Source organism: Peromyscus eremicus, chromosome 1, assembly GCF_949786415.1.
Source record: "Peromyscus eremicus chromosome 1, PerEre_H2_v1, whole genome shotgun sequence".
Lineage (NCBI taxonomy): Eukaryota > Metazoa > Chordata > Mammalia > Rodentia > Cricetidae > Peromyscus > Peromyscus eremicus.
Window position 1 is genome coordinate 33,006,941 of NC_081416.1, and position 13,063 is coordinate 33,020,003.

Below are 13,063 nucleotides of genomic sequence, written 5' to 3' on the forward strand. Positions count from 1 at the left end.
ACAAGCTGAAAGAAACCCTGTCCAAAAAGCAACATGTCCCTTTACCAATTGCCACCTCCCAAAAAAGCTCTGTTTTGAATGCAAAATTATCTTCTTTGAAAATGAAAAAGCTCTAAATACAAAGCCTGGAAGCATATGTTAGTTACATATTATGTTATATATGTCATGTAGTTAGCTAACATATAACGTTAAAATAACTGAGAGTTAGTTTAATAGTGTGACTTATGCAATTCTAAGGGAACCACAAACTCAATTAGGAAGATTTTTTTTTTTTTCTGGGATAGTAATGATTCCAAAATCCAAATGAAAGACTTCAGCTCCTGCGGGTGATGGGCTCAGCTTTCTGCGGCGGCTGCTTCTGACGGCATTGTTGTAGTTACTCAGCTTTTATCTCTGTTTCATTTTCCCAGAAAGAAAAACTGTTTCCATCGCATTCTTTCCACTTTCCAAATTAAATCACACACTAAGTGAATCATCCTCATTCTTTGCCCCACAATGAAAGCATCCAGCCCACATTTCCCTTCAGACTTTTACAGAATCTAATGCAGCATTCAGTCCTGGTTCCTTCTGTGGCTTCTGGTCCCTTTCTTCAGAAAGCACCACAAAAATTCAAGGGACTAGCGATTGCTATAAATTTTCATTACCTTTCCTCGATTCCCTGGTACTAGTGGGCAAAACTACTATCAAAATTCAGAAGAAATGAAATTCTTAGGCCATGAAAGAGTCACTCAGGGTTAAGGTTAGGGTTAGGGTTAGGGTTAGGATTAGGGTTAGGGTTAGGGTTAGGGTTAGGGTCCTGCTCTTGGAGTGTCTGGATGCAGGACAACTGTACATAACTGAATTGTGGAGACGATCACAATTAGTAGAGTGTGTAGGTGACTTATGGAGTTCCTCCCAAGTTAAGATCCTATTAATTATTCATTAAAATTACTTTGGGGCAATTTCTTGGTCTTTGATTTGATGGGCTGCCCCTCTGTTGGGAAAATTCTACAATGTGAGTCATGTGTTTTCTGTTTTCCATTTCCTAAACCTGGTCTACCTGTGACTACTGCCAACCCAACCCAGAAATTAAACAGAAAATTGACAAACACTGAGTTAGTAAGTTCCAATACAAGGTGCTAGACTATAGAAGAATTTTTAATAGTTGGCAATGTGATATGTAAAAAATAAAATCTGAAACTACCATGGAAGTTTGAAAAAAAAACCCACAAAGGATAAGAATCAAAAGATGTCAGCAGGAAGTATTGTTTAGTGTTATGGAGAGAATAGATACATTTTATGTTTGTTTGGTTTTTAGTTTAAAGATCTGAATTGTTTGTTTGGGTTTGATTAACTAGGAGCCCCATAAGCAGCATGGAAGCAAAAGGTGAGATGTATGTTCTCAATTTCCCCACCTGCCAAGGTGCCATGGGGCTATCATGGTCCCTTGAAAGATGGCCATAAGGCCTGTGAAGTTACCCAATTCAATCTCCGTCAGGTCTGGATGAAGGAACCCTGCCTTGTCTTGGGTCACTGTGATCCCCTGAATCTTTTTTTTTTTTTTTCTTTTCTTGAGACAGGGTTTCTCTGTGTAGCTTTGGAGCCTGTCCTGGAACTCACTCTTTAGCCCAGGCTGACATCGAACTCACAGAGATCCACCTGCCTCTGCCTGCCAAGTACTAGAATTAAAGGTGTGCACCACCACCACTCAGTGAACCCCTGGTTCTTCTACGCTCCTCAAACCATTGTAAACAGTCCCTGTGATAAAGTACCTTATCATTACTCCATTGTAGTATACCATTTGATAAAATAAAGCCCCAGCAGCTGCAGTTGTAGACGCTTGAGTCTGCGATTAAGCATCAGATCATACAAACGCAGGAAAATATGTAATACCTCAGATAGAGACCGTTCCTTACTTCTTAGTCCTTTGTGACTCATCTGAGGATTAGCTTTCTGTCTAAAAAAGAAAAACGAAGGAGCTGGAAAGATGACTCAGCAGTAGAGTACTTGCTGCTCTTGCAGAGGACTGAGGCTTGGTTCCAGCACTCACATGTTTGCTCAGGATTATCTGTAACTCCAGTTCCACCAGGATCTGATATCCTCTTCTGGCCTCTATAGACAGCAGGCATGTATGTAATACACACACATACATGTAGGCAAACACTCACTGTTAAAAGAAGAAAAAGGAAGTAAGTTTTTGGGGATGTGGAAAAGTTGGGGGCGTTTATTTGTTTATTGTTTCTTGGAATATGAAATAGTAGAGCCACTATGAGAAACAGTTTCATGGGTCCTCAAAAGGTTTAACATGGGGTTGGGCATTTAGTTTAGCAATGAGGAGCTTGCCTAGCCTGGGTACAAGGTCCTGGGTTCAATGCACAGAGTTGTGGGGTAGGAAGAGTTAAACATAGAATTACCGTGTAACCCAGCAATTCCACCCCTGTAATTAGGCCCCAAAGAATGCAAAACAGATCATCAAATACTTATAGTTAGTTGTCATAAACAACATAAATCACAATAGCCAAAAAATGGAAATAACTGTGGTATATCTTCAATTTAACCTTGATCAGTAATAAAAAACAGAATGGGATTCTGATAAACATACAATCATATAGACTAAACAATATCATGCTAAGTAAAATAAACCAATCACAAAAAGTCACATATGCTATGATTCCTTGTATAGGAAATGTCTATAATTGGTAAACATAATGAGACAGAAGACTTGTGTTCTGTGGGTTGGAATTTAGGCAGGAATGAGGGGTCGTTAGCCTACTGGGTGGAAATTTGTGTTAGAGATTGGGGTGGTTTGAATTTGGCCCCCATAGGCTCATAGGGAGTGGCACTATTAGGAGGTGTGGCCTTGTCAGAGTAGGTGTGGCCTTGTTGGAGAAAGTGTGAGGGGGTGAGAAGGGTGGAGAGTAGGGCGGGTGAGGGGTGGGCTTAGAGGTTTCAGAAGCTAAAGCCAGGCCCAGCTGGCTCACTCTCTCTTCCTGCTGCCTGCCAATCTAGATGTAGAATTCTCGGCTCCTTCTCCAGCACCATGTCTGTCTCTGCCATGTCATGCTTTCCTGCCATGACAATAATGGACTAAACCTCTGAACTGCAAGCCAGCCCCAATTAAATGTTTTCCTTTATAAGAGTTGCCATGGTCATGGTGACTCTTCACAGCAGTAGAAACCCTAACTAAGACAGGGATGGTGGGAAAGGATTTGAAAGTGGACAGCAGTGATAGAAACAATGAGAAGGGCCTTCTCACTATGACTAAAGTGGCAGCTTTTGTGTTATACATGTTAAAATATATTTATTTATGCTACATATATTATTTAAAAGACATGGCTATTGGGGTGTGTATATGTAATCCCAGCATTCAGGAGCTAAAGCAGAAGAATGACAAGTTCAAGGCCAGCTGCTATGGTTAATCTTGGTTGTGAACTGGTTACATTTGGAATCAACTAAAACCTGAGCTGCTGGGCCTGTTTTCTTAGATTTTTTTTAGATTATTTGAGGTCAGAAGACCCACCCTAAATCTGGGCCACACCTTCTGGTGGCAGCCCACAGAAAAGGACATGAAAGAAGGAAGCTGTGCTTTCTGCCGCCTCCTCCTTCACTCTCACTCTCTCTTGTTACAACAGGTGTTAATGTCAGCTTCTTCAGGATTCCAGTGTAGGGAGATGGTGGGCAGCTCTCCAGGAATCCCATTCTAGCACCAGATTGGGACATCCAGCTTCCTCCTAGGGTGAACAGACCTTTGTTCACATCTCTCTAGGAAGTCTGTCACACAACAGTGTGTGTGTGTGTGTGTGTGTGTGTGTGTGTGTGTGTGTGTGCAGGTCAACCGTGGGTGTCATTCCTTGAGGCACCTCTTACCTTGTTTTTGGGGATAGGCTCTATCATTGGCCTAGAGCTCACTGATTAAAATTAAGTGGCTGCCCAGTGAGCCCCAGGGATCTACCTGTCTCCATCTCCCTAGTGCTGGGATTACAAGTGCATGCTACCACACCTTTTTTTTTTTGGTTTGTTTTATTATTATTTTTTTAATGTGGGTTCTGAGAGATTTCACTCAAAAAGCAAGCACTTTACCAGCTGAACTATCTCCCAAGCCCCCTTACTCTTGTTTTTGAAACAAGGTCTCTCATGGGCCTGAGACTTGCCATGTGGGCTAGGGTGGCTGGCCTGTGAGCCCCAGGGACCCACCTGTCTCCACCGCCCCGGACTGGGATTACAAAGACATGCTACCATGCTTGGCTTTTACAGTGTGGGTTCTGGGGGATAGACTCAGCTCTTCATGCTTGTAAAACAACCACTTTGCAAACTAAGCTGTTACCCCACCCCAAAACAGTTTTTGAAACTAGGTCTCACTGGTTGCCCAAGGTGGGTTCGAACTCACCACAATCCCCCTGACTTGGCTTCCCAAGTGCTAGGATTACAGGAATGTTCCTCCATGCATAGCTCTAGCTCCCACTACCTGTTCACGTATTTCTTCAGCCTATTAATGTATTACTCCATGCCTTTTTCCCAAAGGCTAAGGGAGGGGTTTCATCATGACATTCCCATGCAGAATATAATGTATTTTGATCATATTCAGCCCCTGTATTATTCTTTGTTACCTTGTTTCCTCCCTGTCTTCCCCCTTATGCATTACAAATGAGAAAAGGGAGTCATATTTGTCTTTCTGAGGCTGGCTTGTTTCACTTAACACGCTGATTCCCAGTTTCATCCATTTTCCTACAAATAATTTCTTTTTTATAGCTGAATAAAACTCCACATTTTCTTCCCTCATCCATTAGTGAGCACCCAGGATGATTCTATATCTTGGCTGTTGTCTATACTGCATCAATAACATGAGTATGCAGGTATTCCTATAGTAAATTGACTGGGTTGTTTTTTTTTTTTTTTTTTTTTGAGGGGGCTATGTACTCACATTGGATTATATGGTAGTTCTATTTTTAATTTTTGGAAGAACCTCTCTACTGATCTCCACAGTACCAGACAAATTTACATTCTCATCATCACTGCAGAAACTGTTCCCCCCAAGCCTCCAGACACACGCATCCTTGTCAACATTTGCTGTTTTTAGTTTCTAGGTGATGCTCATTCTGAACCCATGAGATAGAATCTCAATGTAGGTTTGATTTGCTTTGAATGCTAAGAATCAAGGGATAACGGCATAGCAACAAGCTGATAAAGCAACTTATACTTCAAATCTGTAATATTATTCCTCTGTTTCCCTCACAAACACCTGTGGAAAAACATCATAAAAAATGTTTTTTACCAAAACCGATTGCTTTGTATCAACTTCCTCAAAGGTCCAGCCATGGGTGGACGCTCTTCCGCTGATCGGAGGCAAGGCTTCGCCTGTTTTCTTCCTCCTGGATCTCAAAGTGACTGATAAAGCTGTTCCCTAAAATAAACCTGGCTCCAGAAGAGAATAACCTGACAATAACCTCCAGAACTTCAGTCCAACAGTCTTCTTTGGCTCCTCGGACAGTTGTTACCTCTTCAGCCCGCCCACTGGGACCACCTCGAGTGGTATGTTCCTTCTTTCGATGAAAGAAAAGAGGGGAGAACTGTGGTATGGTGGTTTGAATGAGAATGGCCCCAATGGGCTCACATATTTGAATGCTAAGTCCCAAATCGGGGGACTGTTTGGGAAGATTATGGGTACCACCTTGTTGGAGTGGGTGTGGCCTTGTTGGAGGAGGTGTGGTGTTGTTTGGAGTGGGTGTGGCCTTATTGGAGTGGGTGTGGACTTGGAGGAGGTGTGGTGTTGTTGGAGTGGGTGTGGCCCTATTGGAGTGGGTGTGGCCTTGTTGGATTGGGTGTGGCCTTATTGGAGTGGGTGTGGCCTTGTTGGAGAGGTGTACAATTGGGGAGGGCTTTGAAGTTTCAAAAGCTCACACCAGGCCCAGTGTCTCTCTGTCTGCCTACCTGCCTGCCTGTGCATCAAGATGTAAGCTCTCAGCGCCAAGTCTGCCTGCTGCCATGCATTCTGCCCTGATGATAACAGAATAACCCTCTGAAACTGTGAACAAAGTCCCAGTTAAACACTTTCTAAGAGTTGCTTTGGTCATGGTGTCTCTTCATAGCAACAGAATTGTAAATAAGACACGTGGGGATGGTTTTTCTGAGAAATGCGATTTAAAGTCTGCCTTTACAAATCAAACTTTCACCCAACTTGACATCAAGTTGGTAAAGTGCTTTGAGATCATTTATAACTACGAATTCATTCTGTTTACATACCGTTCTGTTTACATACCATATATTTAACCTGTTCAGAATTGACTGATTTTTCAAGGAAAACATAGTGATCAGTCTTACTGTTCCTTGGACCCCTCCATGTACCGTGTTCCACATTTCACCTCTCTGAGTCTTTCATGGCCTGACTCAGAACAGTGTTTTGTGTGCATGAGGTATAGTGACCAGAACTGAGACCATTCACTGGAAGCAGCAAGGCATAGAAAACAGAGCCCCCTCCAAACCTGTTTGAAGTAACCAGTGGGTAGAGATTAATATTTGATGATATCTTTGTGTGCTGTTCTGAATCAATAGGACCAGAAAAGCAGTTTTCTTCTTTGTGAGCCTCCTATAAAAGATTAAGACAAAAGTCTCTCATTCCTTTCTGTTTCCGTATTTGCTGTGCTGTTCAATAAATAGAGAAGACCACCTTTGTTCAGGACTCTTAGGTTATATTTAGATTTGACATCTCTCAGATTCGAACAGAAGAGACAAGAACTCTTCTGAATAAATCAGGCTCACTCCTGGATAAATGACATTGAATTAGTCTTTCTTCTTTCATGCATCATCACCACAAATGATGTTGGCTCTTTTTTTTTTCATAGATTTGTCATCTGTGAAAAATATAATTAAAATATAATAAAAATATAATTAAATTTTATCATCTAGGAAAAATAAAAAATCATTTGTAATTTTTCCATTGAGAATTATCTTCTGATTAAATTATTTGTTTTGAGGTGTTTCTTTTTTATTTTTAAAAATATTCTGAATATTAATATCTGTCAGATGGATAGCTGGAGAAGATTTTCCCCCATTCTGTAAGCTGTGTGTGCCATCCACTGATTGTCTCCTGCTATCTGCTGTTCAGAAACCTTCCAATTTCATGAAATCTAATTTGTCAGTTCTTGCTATTATTTCCTGAACTATTAGACCCTATTCATAAAGTCATTACCTACACCTAGATCTTTTAGTATTTCCCCTGTGCTTTTCATCTAGTAGTTTGTTGTTGTTGTTGTAGTTGTTGTTGTTTGGTTGGTTGGTTGGTTGTTTTGGGGGGACAGGATCTCTCTATGTAGCCTTGGCCATCCTGAAACTCACTATATAGACAAGGTTGGACAAAACTCACCGAGATCTGCCTACTTCTTCCTCCCAAGTGTTGGGATTCAAGGTGTGCATCACCACACCAGGCCTCATCTAGTAGTTCCAAAGTTTCAGATCTTACATGTTTTCTCCAAAATGTGTTTTTGAACCTTTGTCAAAAATTAGATGACTATGAGTGTGTGGACAGATTTGAGCCTTCTAGCACTTCAATATGCACATCAAGTTTTGTTCTAATACCATGCTTATTTTGTCGCTACACACTATACAGTACAATTTGAAGTCAGGTGTTGTCATAGCTCTAGTCTTGTTCTTTTGCTTACTTTGGCTACTCTGGATTTCTGTTACGTCCACAGGCATTTTAGGGTTGCTTTTCTATGTCTGTGGAGAATGACACTGGGATCTGATGGGGATTGTATTGGATCTAAAGATCGTTTTGATGATATGGCTGTTTTCACAGTATTAATTTGGCTGAACCATAAACAATGGACAGTATTCTCATATTCTATTTCTTTAGTTTCTTCCTTAAGTGCTTTATAGTTTTCACTGTAGACGTCTTTACCATATTCAGTTAAGTTTCATGCTTAGGATTTTGTTTGCTTGTTGTGGGGTTTTTGGGGGTTGTTGCAAATGGGACTTTTGTTTTTATTTCTTTCTTTAGTGAATTCATTGCTGAGTATCATATATTCTGGTAGCTCAAAGTATCGATCTAAAAATATCTCCTCATGAGCTAAGGTTATTTCCATTTCTCTGTTGTATTACAGAATATATATATATATATATATATATATATATATATATATATATATGTATATAAAACTTTCAAACACTTCAGTGAGAATCTGTGGCAGATTATCTAAGAATAAATCATAAGATCTCAATAATTTTGCCACTCATATGAAACCCAGTAGTAGTTAGTTCTCTGATGCTAACTAGGACAAAACACCATAACCAGAAGCAACTTAAGGAAGTTCATTTTGGCCTGTAGTTCCAGAAAGTTAGAGTCCACAATGGTGGGGACAGCTCAGCAGCAGGGGAGGGAAGCTGGCTGATCACGTTTTGTCTGCACACAGACACCAGACGAAGCAGGAAGTGGGCTGGGCTGTGAACTCAGAGAAAGAGGATGAGAGGAGGCACAAGTGAGTAAAGAATGCCCAATAACGATCACGGAAAATGTAGCTGATTTCAGCAACCCGATGATGACAGTTTCAGGGGTTATTTAGAGTATCTGATAACCTTCATTTTATAGCAAAAGCTACTGAGGAAAGCATTTAGACCAATAAATAAAGACACGATCAGTGGAAGCCCTAAGAAATAATGTGAAAAACAATATTCCTATATTTGGGTTCTGATTATGACAATAAAGAATTAAAAGAAATAAAGTATAATATAGGCAAGATCAAGAAATTCTAATCCTGTGCTTCCAAAACACCTTATATCAAAAAGACGAAACCTTGATAAGAATACTACACATCTAAGTAGTTTATTATTTTGCTTACTGTTTCTTTGATTAATTTCTTAATCCTTAATTAATTAATTTTATGGAAAATTCTCCTGAGTCTATAGGCAAAACACAATTCTCTCCTATTTAACAAACTCTTTTTAAAAATCTCTACAAGACTATGGAACTACTTCATAAGGATTCAAGATTATAAATCCTACTTGATCAAGGTTTTTGTAAAGCTCAGGGCCAGCTTCATGCTTAATGATGCCACTCTCTTCAAGCAGGACATTAGTTTCTCTTCTTTGACCAGATTTCTGGCTTTCATTCTGCTTGTTTACTTGACCAGAATATAGCTGTATTGTTCTTTTAAATTCTCCTGAAATATATCTTGGGGATAAATCAATACAAATACACATCTGGACATGGCATCTAATAAATAGACAAGCCGTTCAGACATATTGTAAATCCCTGATCCTCAGAATCGGCTCTTGTAAGAACGGGATAAGAAGACCAGGCAAGCATCCTTGTCTCCTGAGGCTTTTAAAGATCAGCTGAATATGGTGGCATGTGTGTATAATCCCAACACTATGGAGACTGAGACAGGAGGAGCGATTAGGTTGAGGCTAGCTTGAGCTATATAGCATGAACCTAACTCTTTATTTTCTCCATCATTTGCACAAGCTAGCATTAAAATGCGCAGCTTAGAAGGTGCAGATGTGAGTTCCTCTGGCAAAGCATCTCATGTAGTCTGTGTGATACTGGTTTAACGCTCAGTCTCTGGCAATCCTTGCGTGCACAGCTGCTGCTCCTTCCGGTTCTTCAATCACTTGTTTCCATTTCCTCTGAGCCTCCTGCAACCCTTACTGGCATACCCAGAAGGAACTGCTCTCACCTGCAGAATCCAGCAAGCTGACTGATTCCTGAAAGGTCTGACTCTCCTCTGATACCCAGACCTGACAAAGTCAGCTTTGATCCTAGCCCCGTGAAAATCACAAGAGCACCATGGGAACTCAAAACACATGTTTCCTTTCAAAACAGTGCAGAGTACAGAATGACAAGCAGAAATCACTTTGCAATTATAAGAGATCATCAATTCTATATGCCAGTGCTATAAACTGGGAAGTAATTAAGAAAGATGAAAATGTTAATGGTACCTTCAAAAATCTATACAAAGAAAATATTTCCTAGCCTGTTATCTTGTCCAAGTTACAAGCTCAAATTTCTAATTTTCTTTCAAAAAGAATGAGCATGTAGTTCATTTATTTGAACATTTATTGAGTCCAGCACTAGGGAGGCTGAGGAAGGAGGATCACAAATTTGAGGCCATCCTGGGCTACACAGGAACACTCAGTCTCAAAATCCATTTATTGATCATGTAGGAGGCCTGTGTTTTACAACGAAGACGTAAGAGTAGAGTTAAGAAAGAAGTTACTGTTTATAGTGACAAAAATAACATTCTGTGTAAATAAAGGATGTTGCAGAAGCATGGACAAGTCCCCTAATTGTGCTACAGGAACGAACTGAATCCCCCCGCAGGAAAGTGAGTCCTGAAGAATGAGTAAGCTTGCACAGGACTGCAAGCTGTTAGGGAGTAAGGGAGGGGAATGATGGTCTCCAGCCTAGGGGTAAGATGGACGAAACAAGTGGATGGGTGACAGAGTTAAACAGGACATGAAGCTGATGAAATCAATAGCTAAGCAATAAGGCAAGGAAGGGAAGAGATAGAAGACACATGGACAGGATGGTAACATTCACCAAGACAGACAACAGAGGAGGAGAATCATGACTAGAGAGGAATAGGACATGTGGGATTAGTTATGCTTCTGAGGGATGAGGAGAAAGGAAAGGAGAGAAGGGGAGAGGAGGTGGGGACAGAGGTGGAGGGACTGACAGATGATCTGGGGTCATTGACATCTCCCTGGATTAGAGATGCTGGAAAGAACCATTTTTATGACTGAACTTATGTTGGCCCTTTCTCACTAGCTTGGTTTCGATTGCTATTACACCTTTCTACTTCGAGACCCAGACCACACGTCTCAGACACACTTCACTTGCTTAGGCTAGGAGCAAGTTGAATGACTAAGGGCCAGGCTAGCTTCTCAGCCTAATTCTTCTGGGATCACAACTCACTAAAAATAAGGATGATGTCTCAAAACAATAAAACAAAAACAGCCAAGGTACTGCAGAGATGGCCAGGGGTCATGAACGTGGACCACAGAGGACCTGAGGCTGATTCCCAGAACCCACATCAGGGGACTCACAACTGCCTGTCACTTCAGCTCCAGGGGACCCAATGCCCTATTCCGATTTTGGGGACACCTGTACATGCATGCATGCACCACCCCGACATATACACAGAATAAAAAAAATAGTAGAAATTAAAAAAAAAAAATTTAAAGCGCCGAGCAGTGGTGGCGCAAGCCTTGAATCCCAGCACTCGGGAGGCAGAGCCAGGTGGATCTCTGTGAGTTCGAGGCCAGCCTGATCTACAGAGCGAGATCCAGGACAGGCACCAAAACTACGCAGAGAAACCTTGTCTCGGAAAAAAAAAAAATTAAGGCAAAAAGGAATTGATTCTTCAGACCTTCAAGTTATGTCCCAAAGGCCTCCCTTCCTCTAGCCGCAATTCCTCTTTTGAAGGGTGGGTGTGGTGCGCACTGCTCACGTAAAAGACTCAGGCCGCAGAGCAAGTGGATAGGAGACTAATGACCAAGAGAGAAGCAAAGATGATTGGTGGGTAAGTAAGCCAAATCAATCAAACCATGCCAGCAAATCATGAAAGACGGTCGAGCTTAAGCAAGGAGGAACTGTACTGAAAGAGTGAGCACTGGTCGCGACTCAGAAGGAAAAGCCTTCATAACCCTTTAACAAAGTTTGTCCCAGGACACTTGATTCTCGGGGTAAAATTAACAGAAGCATCAGTAAAGCGCTCAGCTTCTTAAAAGTGCTGGACACACCCCAGAGGTGGTGAAGCTAACTTCTATTTCCACTTACGACCTGTTGAACAGCCAACCTTGGCACCTAGAAGGACGCCAAGGCCAATCCCTACCTCAGCGCCGCTAACTTGAGGCCCATAGAAAAGGGCTCAGGAGGGAAGACGGGGTGCTTATGAGTGGAAGAAGAAAGGCAAAGGTGTAGACTGCTACCGAGACAGGAAGACCAAGTGCAAGCTCAGAGTGCACGAAAACAGATAGGTATATCCTCTTTCCGGCTCTGCGCGCGCACACAACCACCTTCTGAACGGGAGACTCTTGTGCATGCACCGCGGCAAACTAGACCTTCTTTGGTAGAAGATTCAGATTACTGACGTCTTTGAAGTCAATGAGTAAACCTTCCCAGGAAATTTGCAGAACATCTCTCAGGAAATATCTGATCTGGCACAGGCTCAGTCATGCGTCTGTGGGCTAGGCAGGGTGGGACTTCCGTGCGCAACTTCTCAACCTCTAGGGCAAGTCATGAGGATGCTGTCACTCAGATTTGGCATCAGGGAAACATAATGATGACCTCCTAAGTGTGTTTGTTTTCATCTTAAGGTGCAGTTAACTGAACAGAGAAAGTCCTTTAAGCTAAGTCTACGCAAAGACCCTTCAGACATTTACTTTGCCAGAGAAAGTGACCTTTGCCTTCTTCCAACATCTTGGAAGAATGTGCAGCCATCATTTCCAAGATGTAAAAGACATCCCTCTTCCAAAAAACATTGGCTTCTAAACAGAGCAGGGCTAGGGAGCGGGTCCAGGGGTAACTTCGAGTAGACATGGACTCAGATTTAAAAGGAGACCTCATATTTACAGTGATGAATTTTCCCATCTAAACGGCTGCAACTCCCACCCTGGAACTCGCGGAGTTGCGCTGTATTTTGTGGTCCTGGTGGACATCGATGTGGTGGAGAGTAAAATCAAATTTAAGATTTCCAGAAGCCAATGTAAAGAGGAAAGTTTGGTAATTGTGTGTCACCAGCAGAGAGAAAAAGTCCCTGCCAATGCCTGGAAGAGCTGGGGGGAAAGGAGGTTCACCTCAGAAGTGAATTCTCAAGGGCAGTCCGTGTAGGTTGCCTTATGCAGGTCTGGCTTGACTACAGATAAAAACCTCAAATATAGGGGAAAGAACACAGACAGCGTGTTCTTTTCTATTTCCTCAGTTTGTTTCAAAGAAGATTTTTAATAGGACCTGTGAGGGCTCAGATTATTCCTGCCGGCAATGCATGGCAGGAGTTAGCAAACAGCAGCCCACTTCCTATTTCTGTGTCACTCACAAGGCAATATATATATATTTAATGGTTGAACAAGTCAAATGAAGGGCTGGTGATAC

General features: G+C 41.7%; 1 long non-coding RNA gene across 1 annotated transcript in view; it reads right to left on the reverse strand.

The window, feature by feature from the left end:
- Window positions 1–320: 320 nt before the first annotated feature.
- The window catches only part of LOC131908146 (uncharacterized), a 45,645-nt gene continuing 32,902 nt past the window's right edge, over window positions 321–13,063 (reverse strand). Inside the window, exons 3-4 of the long non-coding RNA XR_009378564.1 lie at window positions 1,873–2,146; window positions 321–393 (exon numbers count right to left, since the gene is read on the reverse strand). This is a non-coding gene — a long non-coding RNA (uncharacterized LOC131908146). The remainder of the gene's footprint in view (window positions 394–1,872; window positions 2,147–13,063) is intronic.